The following is a 15727-nucleotide window of genomic DNA, read 5'->3' as shown; positions in this document are numbered from 1 at the left end:
ATTGTGGCCACTGCTGTCATCACCACCAGTGGGAAAGGATTTGGAAATTAAAGTTATTTACTTGATTTTGATCTTAGCCAGCATGTTGAGAAACAATACTAAAAGTGTGTCAGAGGTGAGGAGGACATTCTCTGCATTGTTACTGTCACTGACAGGTTTGGCAAATAGTAGAACTCCAGTTGTCTCTAGTGGAGGACAGAGCTAACTACAGAATATAACCTTACACTGAGCATTTTAAGCCACAGCAGTCTCTGTACCGCATTAATTTACTGATTTACTCAGCAGACTGTCATCCTTCGGATGATTTTAAAAAAATATTTCATCAAGAAAATCTACAGGATCACTATGAAAAAAAAGTAAAACAATGAAATGTGGATACGTGTTTGGGGTATATTAATTATTAAAATTATCAGAGGATTTCATTCTGTGTCTTAAATGATAATGCACATATTAGTATATACTACTAATGAACTTTAAATGAAACACTGTTACAGTTTTGTAACTAACTTGTAACAACACTATAATATATGAATTTTCATTAGACATGTTATGACAGAAATTATGCAGTCGAGATTCCCACATTTGGGGAGATTCGCAAGGGCTTCTGTCTACAGTAGTGCAAAAGTCTACGGTGACCGTAGACGATTACGCCTCGTCATTGGTCCAGAGTCTACGGTCGCGACCAATAGGAGCGTAGAATTTCGACTGTAGACTTGTAGACGACCAATCGCGCGTCACTATGCTTTTAACGGCGGCTGCTTGTACTGGCTGTTTTTCTGGGGGGGCTTTTTGCTTGTTTCGGAAGGCTAGCGTTAGCGGCGGCTGCTGCTACAGTGGTTTTCATAAGTCTTATTCTTATTAACAGTAACCGTTTATGCTGCCCATTTGTAATAATGCCGAATGAAGAAATGCGTTTCAACGGTGGGATTTTATCGTTTTGGAAGACGGCAGGACAGACCGTTAGACGATCCCGTCGACTGACGTTACAGTAAACCCCCCTCCCCCTCCCCCCTTCAGCCGACTGTACTCAGCCACTGCACCTGACGTCAGTGGCCTTCTTTTAAATGCATGAAGAAGTTAGAATTTGTTTAGTATATTACGGAAAAGTTTCTGTCCATATGCATCCGTTTATTAGCCCTTACATACTGTTCCAAAGACGGTCCCGTCGACTGAAGTTACAGTAAACCCCCCTCCCCCTCCCCCCTTCAGCCGACTGTACTCAGCCACTGCACCTGACGTCAGCGGCCTTTTAAATGCAATGTTTCTGTCCATATGCATCCGTTTATTAACCCTTACATACTCTTCCAATTCTTTCACTGGACAGTGGTGACGTTATATCGAATCTTGATATCAAAATCTACTTTGCACCCAAAAGACAACCCATTCATCGTTGGTGACTAGGTAATTGACTCATATTCCGTGTATCAGGGAGATTAGACATTAGACATGTAAAGGATTTACTGTACGCATGTACTTATGCGAGGCTATGCCTGTGTATGGAATAATAACAGCACTAAATTCATATAATAAATAATAATAATAAATTCATATTCATATTTCCTAACAAAAGTTTCCCCGTTCCTAAGGTCTACTGGCAACTTTCAGGGCAAAAATCGCAACTGATCCTGACTGTAAATTTGCTATGCATGAGAAAAGCTTAAAAATGGATAAAATGTCAGATGCATGGGAGTCTCGTAGGCCCAGGAGTTGTGAGTAGTCTCCCTCAGAGCTCTCAGTTGTCAGTTGGTTTAGCAGTTGCCACCCTGCTCTACTTTGATTGTTATACTAGTAACATGTTATAATGATAATAACAATAATAATGATGATGATGATGATGATGACGCTGATAATAATGATGATGATGATAATAATAATAATGATATTAACAATAACGGTGTTCTTATGTCTGTTGCTGTGGCATTGCTTTGTGTGTGTTTCAGTGTTTCCAAGAGACCATGAAGACCCCTGTTATCCGTGTGGTGAACCCACAAGCCCCTCTAAATCGACAGCAGGCTGTTCTGATGTCGACCAAAGAGGCTCGACACTACCGGGAGAAAAGGCTGGCCTTCCCCACACCTCCACCAAAGCTGCTGAGCCCGGACACTGCCCTCAACCAAGCAGAGAAGCTCCTTCGAGGAGAGGGTATCTCTACGCCATTGCGTGAGCAGTGCCTCGGAAAGCTGGTGGTGCCATTTGGCCAGTATCTTAATGCCCCATTTCACTGGCTTGTGGAAAATGATGTGGGCTACTTGAAGTAGTAAGTATTTTATACATAATACCATTGTTGGCTATGCATCTTGATTACTGTTTTGTTTCTGTTTTTGTTTCTGTTAAGCTTAAAATATAGTACCTGTATATTGGTTTGCACAAAACTCTAGCTACTACCATTGTTTATTATTCATCTTTGTATCGTATCTTTGTTCGTTATCACAATCACAGTGATAATGATGATATACTAACTTTATGTATGTTATTCCAGCATTCTCGACAAGCCCGTGACGGAGGTTTCAAACCCACGTAAGAAGGGAGAGGTGGGGAACCAGTGGGTGAAGGACCTCCTGAAGGCTTACGCCGAGAGCTTCCCACAGGTCTCCAACGTCCTCCAAGCCAACGTCGACAGGTGTATCTACGGGCAGAGAGGATTTGAAGATCACACCTTTCAGGAGATGTGGGAGCTCTACAGCCAATATCAAGCCCAGAAGGACAGGCCAGAGGACTTCACCGAAGAGCGGCGGGAGACCATAAAGAGGGCACACAGTTCTGTGAGGAGGTGGCTGAACACACCAGTGACCCACATCTCGAGTGTGCAAATGAAGAGGTTCTGGAAGTATATAACTGAGAAGGACCAAGTAGGTGTTTATTTGGTTATTTGTTGATTATGAAACAGGAAGTGTGGAATAGCATAGTAAATAAAAATTTATATTAATGATATTCGAAGCACTTAAGCTAAACATCATTTGCTTTTGACAACCAAAAAGTGGTAGGTGATAAAATATAGATACTTACTTTACATTTGTTGTTCTGCAGCTGAAGGTGGGAACCTCCAGGCGTGACCCCTCATCATGGCCAGAAGATGATGATGATGCTGAGCTGGTAGCTGCAAGCCAGGCTGTGGAAGGTAAGTGACATACAGAATTAACAGACATTAAACCACTTAAAAAAAAAAACAAAAAAAACAACTCACAATCCAAAACTACTTTGTTTGCTTGATTCTTAGAGTTGATCAAGTCCCAGGGGCCCCCACTTATGGGAAAGACCAGCAGTCAGTCCCAGTGCCAGGGGGGCCAATTCAAGAAGCCTGAGACCGCCGCTCGTCCCACGCACCCTGAGGCACTTGTCCGGCCCAAGAAGCCAGAGACCGCCGCTCGTCCCACGCACCCTGAGGCACCTGTCCGGCCCAAGAAGCCAGAGACCGCCGCTCGTCCCACGCACCCTGAGGCACCTGTCCGGCCCAAGAAGCCTGAGACCGCTGCTCATCCCACGCACCCTGAGGCACAGAAGCCTGAGACCGCAGCTCATCCCACGCACCCTGAGGCACCTGTCCAGCCCAAGCAGCCTGTGTCCACCACTAGCCAGCCCACACAGTCCCCGTCCATCAGTCAGGATTATCCAGTGGCCTAGGATGGCCTAGTGACTCCTCTGTAAGTGGTATTCACATTATAGGCAAATCATGTAAATGAGGATATTTTTTTCTCTTTTTTAAATTGTTTTTATGTTTTACTATTGCTTTGAATACAATAATAATTGAATGTTTTGTATGTGGTATGTGTGTTGCAGGTGGAGCTAGAGGGCTGGGTGCGTCTGTGGGAAAATCCCAATGGCATCCCATCTGCCGACATTTCCTGGCTGAAAGAGGACACGGAGAGAGGACTATTCACTCCCATTCAGACATACAAGGACAAAAACGGTCAGCTCAAGAAGCAGCGGCTGATGAAGTCTGACCGCATGTGGTTCTACCCACCCGAACCTCCCGGCTATGTTGGGGGTTATCCGCCGACTCCGCAGCTCTTTTTTCGGAGCTGTGTCTTTGTGTGGCGTCCTGTTGGAGTGTGGAGATACTCCCTGAAGTGTCCTCGTGGTGATGAGTGTGTGGGTAAAGGATGCAACGTGTACCTGTACAAGTCTGGCTACCACCACCAGGTAACTTACTTTACCTGTGTTAGAGCTAATACATCAAAGTTCAATATGTATTACTATGTATGTAAACATGTAAGAAAAATGAGAGCTGCTATTGGCCTTTATTTGACATGATTTTTTTCCCATATGTGCTTTAGGTACGTCATATCTGTGACGTGTCCGGCTGGTACACGCTGATGACTGAGGTCCTGTGCTGTGGACCATGCACAAAAGCAGGCACGGGTGGAGAAGGTGGCACGGTGGGACGATGGCTTGCATGGGATCCCGCTGTTTTATCACAGCTTAGTGAGGCTCATCAAGCTATACTCCCTGCAGTTCTCACTAGCAAGTGAGTGAGCTGAACATAATGTGTGCATTTAACAATCTTTACAGCATTCACTCAAATCAACCTCAACATATTGATTGTGATTCTACTTACAGACGCAGCGTGGATAAGAATGTGGTACACCTTCTGAGGGACCGGACCGAAGGGAACACTATGGTCAAGGTGTGGCGGCAGGTACAGGAGAATCACGTTGAGGAGTATCTTCAGCATAAGGACCTGTACACCACACTGCTGATGACAATAGTGGAACCTGGAGGGATTGTTTCTGCCCTGGGCCACACATTCCAAGCTCCACCTCCTCTAAGAGAGCTGTCCTCTGCACGGCTCTTGCGCCACGCCTTCCTGCTGGTGGAGGCTGACAACGTGCAGGACTACTGAAACCAGATCCTCTCCACTTTTGGCACTGTGCTGAAAATGGATTCCACAAAAAAAGTATGTGAATCAACACACGATGCCACTCTGTATGATGCAGAAAATACTGCAGAATTGTTTTAAATTTTAAAAATTTTCACACTGTTCACACATGTTGTAAAATGATGATGCAAAATCAAATATAAAGAGAACCTAACAGAGATTATTACATTATACAAACCTGACATATTTTTTAAGTGGTGAAGAAGCTGTCTGGGGAGGGTCATGGCTCAGCTGAATGGTTCACCAGCATCGGGAATGAACACTCACAAATACTTTCCTTCGTGCTGACCTGCGAGGAGTCCGCTGAAAAACTGGAACCGATGTGCCGGGGGCTGATGGACAGGTTTCGGCTGGCCAATCAACCCGTCCCCAAAATTTTGTATGTGGACCGCAGATGTTGCCGTGCACAGGGACCAACAGCAGTGGAGACTTTGTTCCAGCTTTGGGTGGACAATGGGATGGTTGTGCGTCTCGACATCTTTTACTGGAGCCACTGGTTTGATGCCGCAATTCGCACAGAGTCTCACTCCAAGTATGCAACATTCAAGTCTGCTGTAGCTGGGGCTGTGCTGGCCTACAACCGCAAAGACCTGGACCTCCTGATCAAGGCCGTCCAAAATAAGAACCCGGCAGCACTCAAGTCTGTGTCTGATGACGATATCGTCCGGCACTACGTTTCTAGGGAGCAGCTAAAACATCATGTGCGGAGGGTCACGCTTGGGGCACAGGAAACATTCCAGCTAAACCTGTAAACAGAAACAACAGTAAACAGTTACATACTTACCTTCTAACAGTCAACAGTGTAGTACAACAGCCACCAAACACAGCATGCAAGCTCCTGTTTGAGTTCCACTGTTCAATACCACTTATCAGGGGACCACAATGAGAATCAAAAATAAATGTTTTGACTTGATCTGTCAAATCAGATATTATTGAAGTTGACATTTATCAGCTAGAATTCAGTTATCAGAATAAAATATTATATAAATTTCACATGATCTGCCCACCAGTGAATTTCCATGATTTCTTATACCCAAACTGATACCACAGGTAAAAACAAAGACAAGAAGAAAATTCAATTCAATTTGCCACAATACTCTCCTGAGCTTCTTGTTATGCTCGACACACTGTAAGGTGAGCATGTTACCATGTCTGGAAAGTGGTGCAAGAAAAGTGATTTCTACTTGGAATACAAGTTAAACTCAAAGAGTGCAGCAGCAGACTAAAGTGACTGACATAGTGACAGACCAAACACTAATGTTATATTTTGTAATTCTGATGACAGATGACAGGATGGTAGCCTATGAGCTATGTTTACTTTACATTAATCTTATGCCACTGCAAATGTTGTGGATAACTGGCAACACAACAGTGCAGCTGTAAGTCAAAACTAACGGTAACATCTATTTCAAGATAACAAGACCAAGTTGACGTAAAGTTAACATGAAGTGAAAATCACTCACTCATTAAGTAAGTTGGAAGCGTTTCCTCCTTTTTCCTGAAAAGTTTGATGTCACAGTTTTCATTCTAGTTATTGCAAATTTATTATTAATCCCTGATGATCTGCCTTAAACACTTAGTCTATTTCATGGGAATGGGATCTAAGAAGTAGATTGAAGGTTTTAATTGTTGAATAACTTTATCAAGCATTTTGGCATCAACTAGGACAAACTTCTCATGTTTGCTCACCTAAAAACAAAGGTTCAGGCAGGTTAAAATTACCAGGCTGGGGTTGACATACATTAGATCTAATAGTTTTTATTTTGTTTCTGAAGTGGACTGCAAATTCTTCATATTTAGAGTTAGTTAACATACTGCTGGACTTTATTAAAACAGGGTTAATTAAACAATCAGTGGTTGAAAGGAGGATTTTTTTTTAGTTGTTCTGGTTGTCATTTATACATTTTGAGAAGAGTGTTTGCTTTACTTGTTTAATTGATTTATTAAATGTTATTACAGATGGTCAACTGTTCCTGGAAATTTTGATAATAAACTACTAATTTATTATTTTGCCATATTCTTTCTGCTATTCATTTCTCTCTAATTGTTTATTTTCTTTGTTTGTCCAAGGGGGTGTCGGATTACTGCTTTTTGTTTGTTTTTTCCAGTTTTAGTGGGGCCAGTGTATCAAGAGTTGATCTGACTTCAATGTTAAAACTATCTTCAATGTGTCACTTAAAACTTCAATAAAATTTGCAGCCACTTGGTCTCTAGTGGAGAACAGAGCTGACTGCAGAATACAACCCTATACTGACCATTTCAGTCATTACACTTTCCTAATGTTAATTCTATACTACACAACACATTAAAAGTGGACCAGCAGCAAGGGTTACACAGGTTAGGAAGTACTGTGTAGCCAATATATAATCAGTTTCTTTGGATGAATAGAGGGAGGACCAAAGTCAGGGTCTTGCTCAGGCCAGAGCTTGTTTATTTCTGAGCTGCACATGAGCTGAGATTTTAGCTGTAGTCTGCCAAATGGATCTACATCAGCACCAGGGCACCATCTACTGACATGAAAGAGTAATACATTGATGTAAGGACAAAGTTCAGTTCTCACCAAAAAAACGGGTAGGTTTCTGTTAACAATAAAAAACAAACATATAGCGTTTTCTAGCCTACTGCAAGTGAAGCTGGTGAGGTTAAATTCAAAATAAAGTGATTAAATTTTAACCTTTTTTCAACTGGTGTGTGTTATAAACAGATAATTAAAAATGTCCAATAATTATCAATAGTCTTGACAACACAAAATTTTATTATGATACATTTTTTAACTCTTTTGCCAAGTTATGTGTGAGAATATATTGATAAGATCAGAACAGGAAGTACACTGTCTGACTTTTATCAGACCTCTTTTTCAAGCATTTCATTTGAGTTTTCATTTGACATGTTATCAGGGGAGAGCGCGAACGCAGTCCCCCACTACCAGAAATTATGCAGTCGAGATTCCCACATTTGGGGAATTCGCAGGGGTCAGCACAACCGGAGTGCAATGGCTGAGCCTCGCCCTGGGTGAACCACCTTCTTGATCATGGTATCTCCCCTGCCAGGTAAGTATGAGTTGTACAGCTCAGAGACAGGGGAGTCTTTCACACACATACCAATCTGACGCATGGTGCTGACTATCTATAACTTACCAAAACCAGAGTCTATAGAAGGCTGTTTGAATCTAAAGGGATTTAATATAGAAAAGACAGTTTGGTACCAAGATTTACAAAAGATTATTTGCATTTTACTTGATATGTAGTGGTTATATTTCCCATAATGCATTGCTGTACTACATAAAGAGCTAACCTAAAATCACCAGTTGTATCTTATTTACCACCAATAAGTGAGTCACAGCCCAACAGCAGGTTCAAGTCAGCCAAAGCTAAATCATACTGAAGTTAAAGGTTGTTTAACCCACATTTAAAATCTAGAGGAGAGAATTAAAACACATAAAGAACGCTCCCCCCCCCCCCCCCCCCTTCTCATTTGAACCACTTCCGGTTCCTCTGTTCCTTTGTTTACTGTTGGAGGGCAGCTGACATTACTGCCACCTAGTGGTCTGGAATGTGAACACTTTTGGTTGTTCTGCCAAATAGGATCTCAACAGCATCACAAAATGCAGCCCCCAAAATGATAATGCAGTTATTAAAAACACCTCTCTAAAACTGTTTCATCCAAACCTCAACATTATAACCTATAAATGTCTCAAACCACACTGAGTGTCATATCAGATACCTACTACCATCACTACACATCATTACACATCATTACTATGCCTCCATGATAGAAACTACTCAAGACCCTTGATACAAACAAATCTTGCAGTAAAACGTGAGAAAATATTGTTACCTGTGGAAAAATGAAGACAATAACTGAGCTCAGTTGGGATGTTTCCGTTTCCTTCCTGGGATATTCACCGCCCTCTGTTCTGGTCTCTCCCATCTGTACTGCAGATGCCCTGTTCTTTATTCTTCCTCTATCCCATCTCGATAATCTGTAATAATTTCTTCAGTAGACAAAAAATAATGGTAAATTCTCCAACAAACAAATAAATGAACATCAACATATATAAATGTGTCACATCAAATAACTGAGATTACTATTATTATTTGACAGAAAATCCACAACACATAATACAATGGCCGTTATGTTACTGTTGTGACATGTTGGAAGTGATCTAATTTTAATACTGTTTCATGTGTTAATGCTGCTTTGCCATTTCTCAAAATGGTTAGCTTGTTAAGTGTCACCTGCTCTGCACCTCCACAGGTGTGTATAGATGGGGTGTTGGATAGCACATTACACTGCTCTGTGTTTCTGTCACTCTTCTGCTATTCCATATTGCATACCTACTGGAAAAATCCCAGTGTTTCTCAGCATGGGAAAGCATGAGTGCCCAACAAAACATTTACTCAAATCAAGCATTCTGAGGACTTACAAACTTTAGAAAATTCATAAGACAAGTTCTAGTTTTTTGAGATAACAAAGAGACAATGAAAACAAACATCAAAGTTCCATGCTAGTTTACCATAATGTTCAACAAATTGCAACAACACTATAACTTTTAACACTGAAAAGGGGGTGCACCATTCCTGGAAGTACTGCAATACCAGGTTGATGCGTGGAGTGGACGGAGCAAGCCCCTATTCCATCTCCCTGTTCCAAAAATCAATTTAATATATGGTCCCCGGGTAGGGGACGTATCAGATATTAAACTGATAAGAACAGATACTACACTTGATCTTAGCCAAAAGGCCGAGAAGCGATGCTGAATAAGTGGCAAAGTGGGACAGTCATTCTCCTCACTGTGAGTCTCACTCATGGTTGAATATAATCCCCACCCCACATTACAACCACTTCCTGTTCTTTGTTTACTGACAACTGACATTACTGCCACCTACTGCTCTGGAGTGTGAACAACTTTGGTTGTCCGGCCAAATAGGATCTGAACAGCATCACAATCTGCAGCCCCCAAAACAATCATGCAGGTAAAACAACAACAACAAAAAAACCTCTCTAAACCTTTTTTGACAAACACTGAACAATATAACCTTCATGAAAGGAGGATTTGTTGCAAGACTGTTATATTAGTATTCCATTAGACTGCATTACTTTTAGCCAGGGGTGTTAACAGGACTGTTAATCATCAGGGTCTGTGCATAGAGTCTTCAACAAAAACTTTTCAATAGAGTTTTCTCCTGTCTTTCTTCCTCATCGTATCTGTCAAAAGTTGTGTCAGAATTTTTATTAGACATGTTGTCAGGGGAGAGCGCGAACGCAGTCCCCCACTACCAGAAATTATGCAGTCGAGATTCCCACATTTGGGGAATTCGCAGGGGTCAGCACAACCGGAGTGCAATGGCTGAGCCTCACCCTGGGTGAACCACCTTCTTGATCATGGTATCTCCCCTGCCAGGTAAGTATGAGTTGTACAGCTCAGAGACAGGGGCGTCTTTCACACACATACCATTCTGACTCATGGTGCTGACTATCTATAACTTACCAAAACCAGAGTCTATAGAAGGCTGTTTGAATCTGAAGGAATGTAATATAGAAAAGACAGTTTGGTACCAAGACGTACCAAGATTTACAAAACATTATTTACATGTCACTTGATATGTAGTGGTTATATTTCCCGTAATGCATTGCTGATCTCCCACATAAAGAGCTAACCTAAAATCACCAGTTGTATCTTATTTACCACCAATAAATGAGTCACAGCCCAACAGCAGGTTCAAGTCAGCCAAAGCTAAATCATACTGGAGTTAAAGGTTGTTTAAACCACATTTAAAATGAAAACAAGAAAAAAACACACAAAGAACGATTTCCCTCCCCCCTTCTTCACATTTCAACCACTTCCTGTTCCTCTGTCCCTTTGTTTGTTGTTGGAGAGTCACTGACATTACTGCCACCTATTGATCTGGAATGTGAACAACAACAGCTATTCATCTAAATAGGATTTAAACATAGTATTACACAATCATTTTACAAGCACCACAAACTGCAGCCCCCCAAATAATCATGTAGTTAAAAACACCTTTCTAAAACAAAAAATTAACATTATAACCTTCATGAAGGGAAGACTATTGGGGCTGTTTTACTAGACTGTATTAATTTCAGCTAGGTGTACCTAATCAGAATTTGTTTTACTGCCAAGTATGATTTCACATACAAGTCATTTGTTGTGATATGTGGGTGCATAACAGCTAACATGGCATGAAAATTATAAAGAGCTATTCAGGCAAGTACTGGAATTCAATGGCTAACTGCAAGAAAAATAATTTAGATAACGGAAATAACATGCACACATACAGTGTTTCACAGGCTGTGAAATAGGGTTGTGCAATATGACGATATTAGATCGTGAAGGATTAGAACGTGTAGACGATCTGCCAAAGTGAGAAGATCGTATGGATCGTTCAGGGGTCCCTAACAGGCGGTCCGAGTCCGGACCCACACGCCATCCTATACGGACCCAGACCTATAACCAATAAATTATTAAGAGATTTTAAATTTTGACGGGACGCTTCTATTTTAACTGGCACAACTTTTGTAGTCTTTCCGGCGCTGGTTTAGCTGATCAGGAAACGCACAGACCAACTGCAGAGAAGTTGCGTGTGGAGGAGACTGTTGTTAATAACATCGACACCAACCAGATGCACTTACAAAATTAAACAACTGTATAAAGAGGCCTATATGTAAAACAGGGGAGTCTGTGTTTCTTTGTGAGAAACTTTCAGACCTTCTCACAGCAGAGTGAACAGGTGAGGGAGGAGGGCAGACTGATCACTAATCAATCGCGGATGCCGTCGTCCTCTCGGACTGATTAAAACAATAAAAATGCCAAAGTTGGTGACAAACCAAACCTGGGTGTCCACACAAATAAAGTCTGTGTAAAGTCAGTGTAACATCGTGCTGTTTACAGTCAGTCTGGTGTCATTAGTTTGACAGAGAGACAGAGAGGGGCATGTCTAGAAGGGAACCTTAGACCCACGAAAGATCGCGCGAGTTTGATTATTTTAGTAGAAATAGGGAACACAAATCTCGCGAGAGTTGCGCAAATAAAGAGTTACCTTCTAGACACGAGCGAAAAAGGTGCGCAGCTCTAAAAATAGAAAATCATGTTGTGGTGCCGATGTTTTTAATGTGGCAGGCCGCCATAAATAAAACACTATTCACTGATCCACAGAGAGTCACTGAAACACTGATCACTGACCTGCTGTGATGGAAAAAATACTCACATTCTTAACATAGGTATTTTTACATTGTGGTGTTAGTGTTTTTACTTAATTACAATTTCAAAATTTTGCATGTTATTGTTTCCTTTTTTGAAAAATCAACATTTTTATTGCTGTTGTTGTACTTTAATGGTATTATCATTGGTATTTTTTTATTTTTACTAAATACAGACCTGCAAACTCATAGGAGGAGAAAAAGATGACATGTTGGTAAACCAGTCCCCTGATGGGGGTCTGGGAGCGTCTGTCCTGCTCCAGAAGAAAAATGTTGGGATTTCAACATGTTAAAACATTCTGTTGTGACTGTTTCAGTTAAAAGAGTTAGTTCTAGTTTGTGGTTTCTGCAGACATTACTACCTTTACTTTTACCTTTGTGCTTGAAAAAAAGTAGAAAGTAAAGTAAAAACAGTAAATGTAAATCTAAATACATAATATAAATACATGTAAGATCGTGATAAAATCGAAATTGTGATTTTCTAATAAAAAAATTGTGATATATTTTTGCCATATCTCCCACTACTACTGTGAAACCATACAAAGTAAACAAGTAAGGATTTTTAACTTTGAGGAATGAGCAGAACTTGATAGCAATGAAGCCCCCCAACAGATTAATAAAAATCAATTACTATTAGCACTTAATAAATAGTCATTTTCACATTTTGTCATTTGTGTAAAGGACAGTGAACATGTCCCTCTGCAAGCTCCTTATCTAACTTAATAGATATTTACTTAAATAATAGAATAATCGCATGCACTTATATACATATCACTGTTTGACTATGTTTTGCTCCAGCAATGAAGACAGCAAATACTACAGCGTCATACAACATAACTCTACAAAAACTTAAGCTGTTTACATCCAAAACCCCGTTGTTTCTTTATTTTATATTCAACACTGAAAAGGGGGTGCACCGTTCCTGGAAGTACTGCAATACCAGGTCGATGCGTGGAGTGGACGGAGCAAGCCCCTATTCCATCTCCCTGTTCCAAAAATCAATTTAATATATGGTCCCCGGGTAGGGGACGTATCAGATATTAAACTGATAAGAACAGATACTACACTTGATCTTAGCCAAAAGGCCGAGAAGCGATAACGGATATTTCGGTGATGTGGGGGAGTCATTCTCCTCACTGTGAATCTCACTCACGGTCGAATATAATTTCAATAACTACAACAATAATACCAGCAAAGTGTTAAAGTGTAGTTTCATGTTTTATGACTAATCGGCACACAAAAGCACTTTTGATCGTATAATTTAGATCCGAATATTATGATAGTGCATGCGGGTTACTACTATTTCTGGTCACGTGACGTGCTTCTGTCCAATAGACCATCAATACGAAGGAGTATCTTAAAATGCTTTTATTCCGCTAGTACGGTTTATTTCTTCTGTTAAATTATACGATTGACATGAAGTTTAACTACTTATAAACAATAGGCTTGTATATGGGGTTGAAAATTAATAAACCACAAAAGTTTAACTTTGAGAGGGTAGTCTAAAGCTTTCACACTGATAAACTGAGCTCTGTCTCCCTCTGGTGAGAGAAAATATGCAGCGCACTGTACTCATAATGAATCTTTAACAGATCATGAGAAAGTCCCACACACGTGAATTGTAATCAAGTAAAGATATCAATACTGGCAACTGCAGCTCATGAGAATATTAGACTAACAAATTTGTAAAATCCATCAAAATATCACAGCACGGTGCACTTTAGTACAAAACTGTTACAACTTCTGGTACATTGGTTTTCAGAATAAAAGTTTTAACGGCATCAGTCGGTATCGTCTGACGATGTACTTTATAAGTCCACAGTAAACAACGGTATTCATAAAGAGTCAAACGTTTTAAGTCGCTATTCAATCTGGTGTCTGGATTTAAAACGGTTTCTAAATGTGAGAGTAGCTAGTCATGTAGCACTAACTACAATTTACAACTGATTCTGACTTTGCGCAAACAGCAACGTGAAGCGAACTTCGAGACTACACTACCGTTACATATTCAGTAACAGTTAAAACAAACTCGACGATTTACATTAACATATCGTTCATTAACGGCAATGGAGTAAGGTACAGGGTAGCTACTATGAGTGAGCGCTTTATCTACTAATTGTAGGCCAACCGTAGTTAACGCTAATTAGCATTAACTGAGACACATTAGCTTGCTCATTATGCAGGTGGGCGCTCCGTTCGACAGTTAACGTTAGCTACTTTAGCAAGTGATAAAGTTAGCATTAATGCTAAAGCAGAACGGTTAGTTAACTCAATAACTTAGCTACTTGCAAAGTAACGGGTGCAGCTAGCACATCAAGTTAGCCTCGCGTAGCGGTTATAAACTTTCAATTAATGCATTTTTTCGACAAGAAAAACGTTATAACCTTACCTTGACCGTTAGCGATATATATATACAACCAGAAAACTGAGAACAACAACAACAAAAAGACGCTATTCAAAAAGAGCTCGTTTGAAAAAGCATTACCTGAAATCTTCACCAACCTGACGTCCACCGCAGGTACTAGCTAGAGCGCAGAGCGTGCTCTCCTAGCGGCGGAACGTTGGAGGGGTCGGACTAAAACGTGAAGTCAGGTGGTTGTTGACAGGAGGACTGGAATTGTGCCTAGAGATGTAACGCAAGTGTTTGACCACTGGGTGATGCCAAAGCACCGTCTGAATGTTTTTAATGACACCGTGCCCTTTGTCAACCTCTTATTCAACATCTTCAAAATAACAAATAGACAGTATCATTTTAAACACACCCAAAATTAAATGAACAACAGCAAAAATAATAATAAGTTCATAAAGTTAAATAAATTAACTCCAATTTTTTTTTTAAGAATGTGAGAATATTTTTAGGTTTGTTTTTTTTTGTTAAAAATGCTATAAAACAAGAAGCTACTTAAAAATAATTATTCTAATTTATGTATATTAGAATTACCTAGAATTTTATTATTATTACATAAAAATGAACATTCTTCGTTTTGCAAAACAACATCAAACTGTACAACATCATACTCAAAAACAGATATTACTTTTTTTCGTAACCAACCACTCAGCAATTTGAATAATTAGCATATTGAGCTAAATAATTGCCTTACATTGGAAATGGCTCTTGTTAACATATAAAGTTGATCTAAGAGTCTATGTCTGACACACACACACACACACACACACACACACACGAACACACACACACACACACACACACACACACACACACTTCTGTGCTAGGCTACTCTCCTGACTCCCCCACAAACAACCATGACAAATGATTATAACTCCAAAAATAAATACCGTTTTTGTTCCTTACTGTTTCTGCGATATTACTGACATGTCATCGTTACGTGACTGATTAAGGCTTGAAAATCAAATATATCCCAAACTAGAGCACACCATTCAGTAGAGTGCAGGTCCCCTCCAGGAAACAAATAGTGAAGAATCTATTGCAATGTCATCACAATACCTCCAGACATAAAAACAAAAAGGCATAAAAGTCATAAAAAGATTTTTCAGGAATTCAGTTGCATTTACAGTTTATAGCAGTGATAATCAACTTGTGGTACAGAGGCCAATTGTGGCCCTTGATTGGGTGGCCTTCTGACCATTTTTTAATTCACAGAAAAAATA

General features: G+C 40.3%; 4 non-coding genes across 4 annotated transcripts; all 4 read right to left on the bottom strand.

Annotated features, from left to right (window-relative positions):
* Window positions 1-7770: 7770 nt before the first annotated feature.
* Window positions 7771-7934, bottom strand: LOC146314525 (U1 spliceosomal RNA). The gene has a single exon (XR_014771982.1). It is a non-coding gene; the product is annotated as a U1 spliceosomal RNA (small nuclear RNA).
* A 1506-nt stretch (window positions 7935-9440) lies between these two features.
* Window positions 9441-9631, bottom strand: LOC146314524 (U2 spliceosomal RNA). The gene has a single exon (XR_014771987.1). It is a non-coding gene; the product is annotated as a U2 spliceosomal RNA (small nuclear RNA).
* A 493-nt stretch (window positions 9632-10124) lies between these two features.
* LOC146314523 (U1 spliceosomal RNA) lies at window positions 10125-10288 on the bottom strand. The gene has a single exon (XR_014771981.1). It is a non-coding gene; the product is annotated as a U1 spliceosomal RNA (small nuclear RNA).
* Window positions 10289-13003: 2715 nt separating this feature from the next.
* LOC146314522 (U2 spliceosomal RNA) lies at window positions 13004-13194 on the bottom strand. Its single transcript, XR_014771986.1, has one exon. It is a non-coding gene; the product is annotated as a U2 spliceosomal RNA (small nuclear RNA).
* Window positions 13195-15727: the final 2533 nt, after the last annotated feature.

The sequence above is a fragment of the Lutjanus erythropterus genome, chromosome 15, assembly GCF_056507025.1.
Source record: "Lutjanus erythropterus isolate fLutEry1 chromosome 15, fLutEry1.hap2, whole genome shotgun sequence".
NCBI lineage: Eukaryota > Metazoa > Chordata > Actinopteri > Lutjaniformes > Lutjanidae > Lutjanus > Lutjanus erythropterus.
This window is presented reverse-complemented; position numbering and strand designations above follow the sequence as displayed.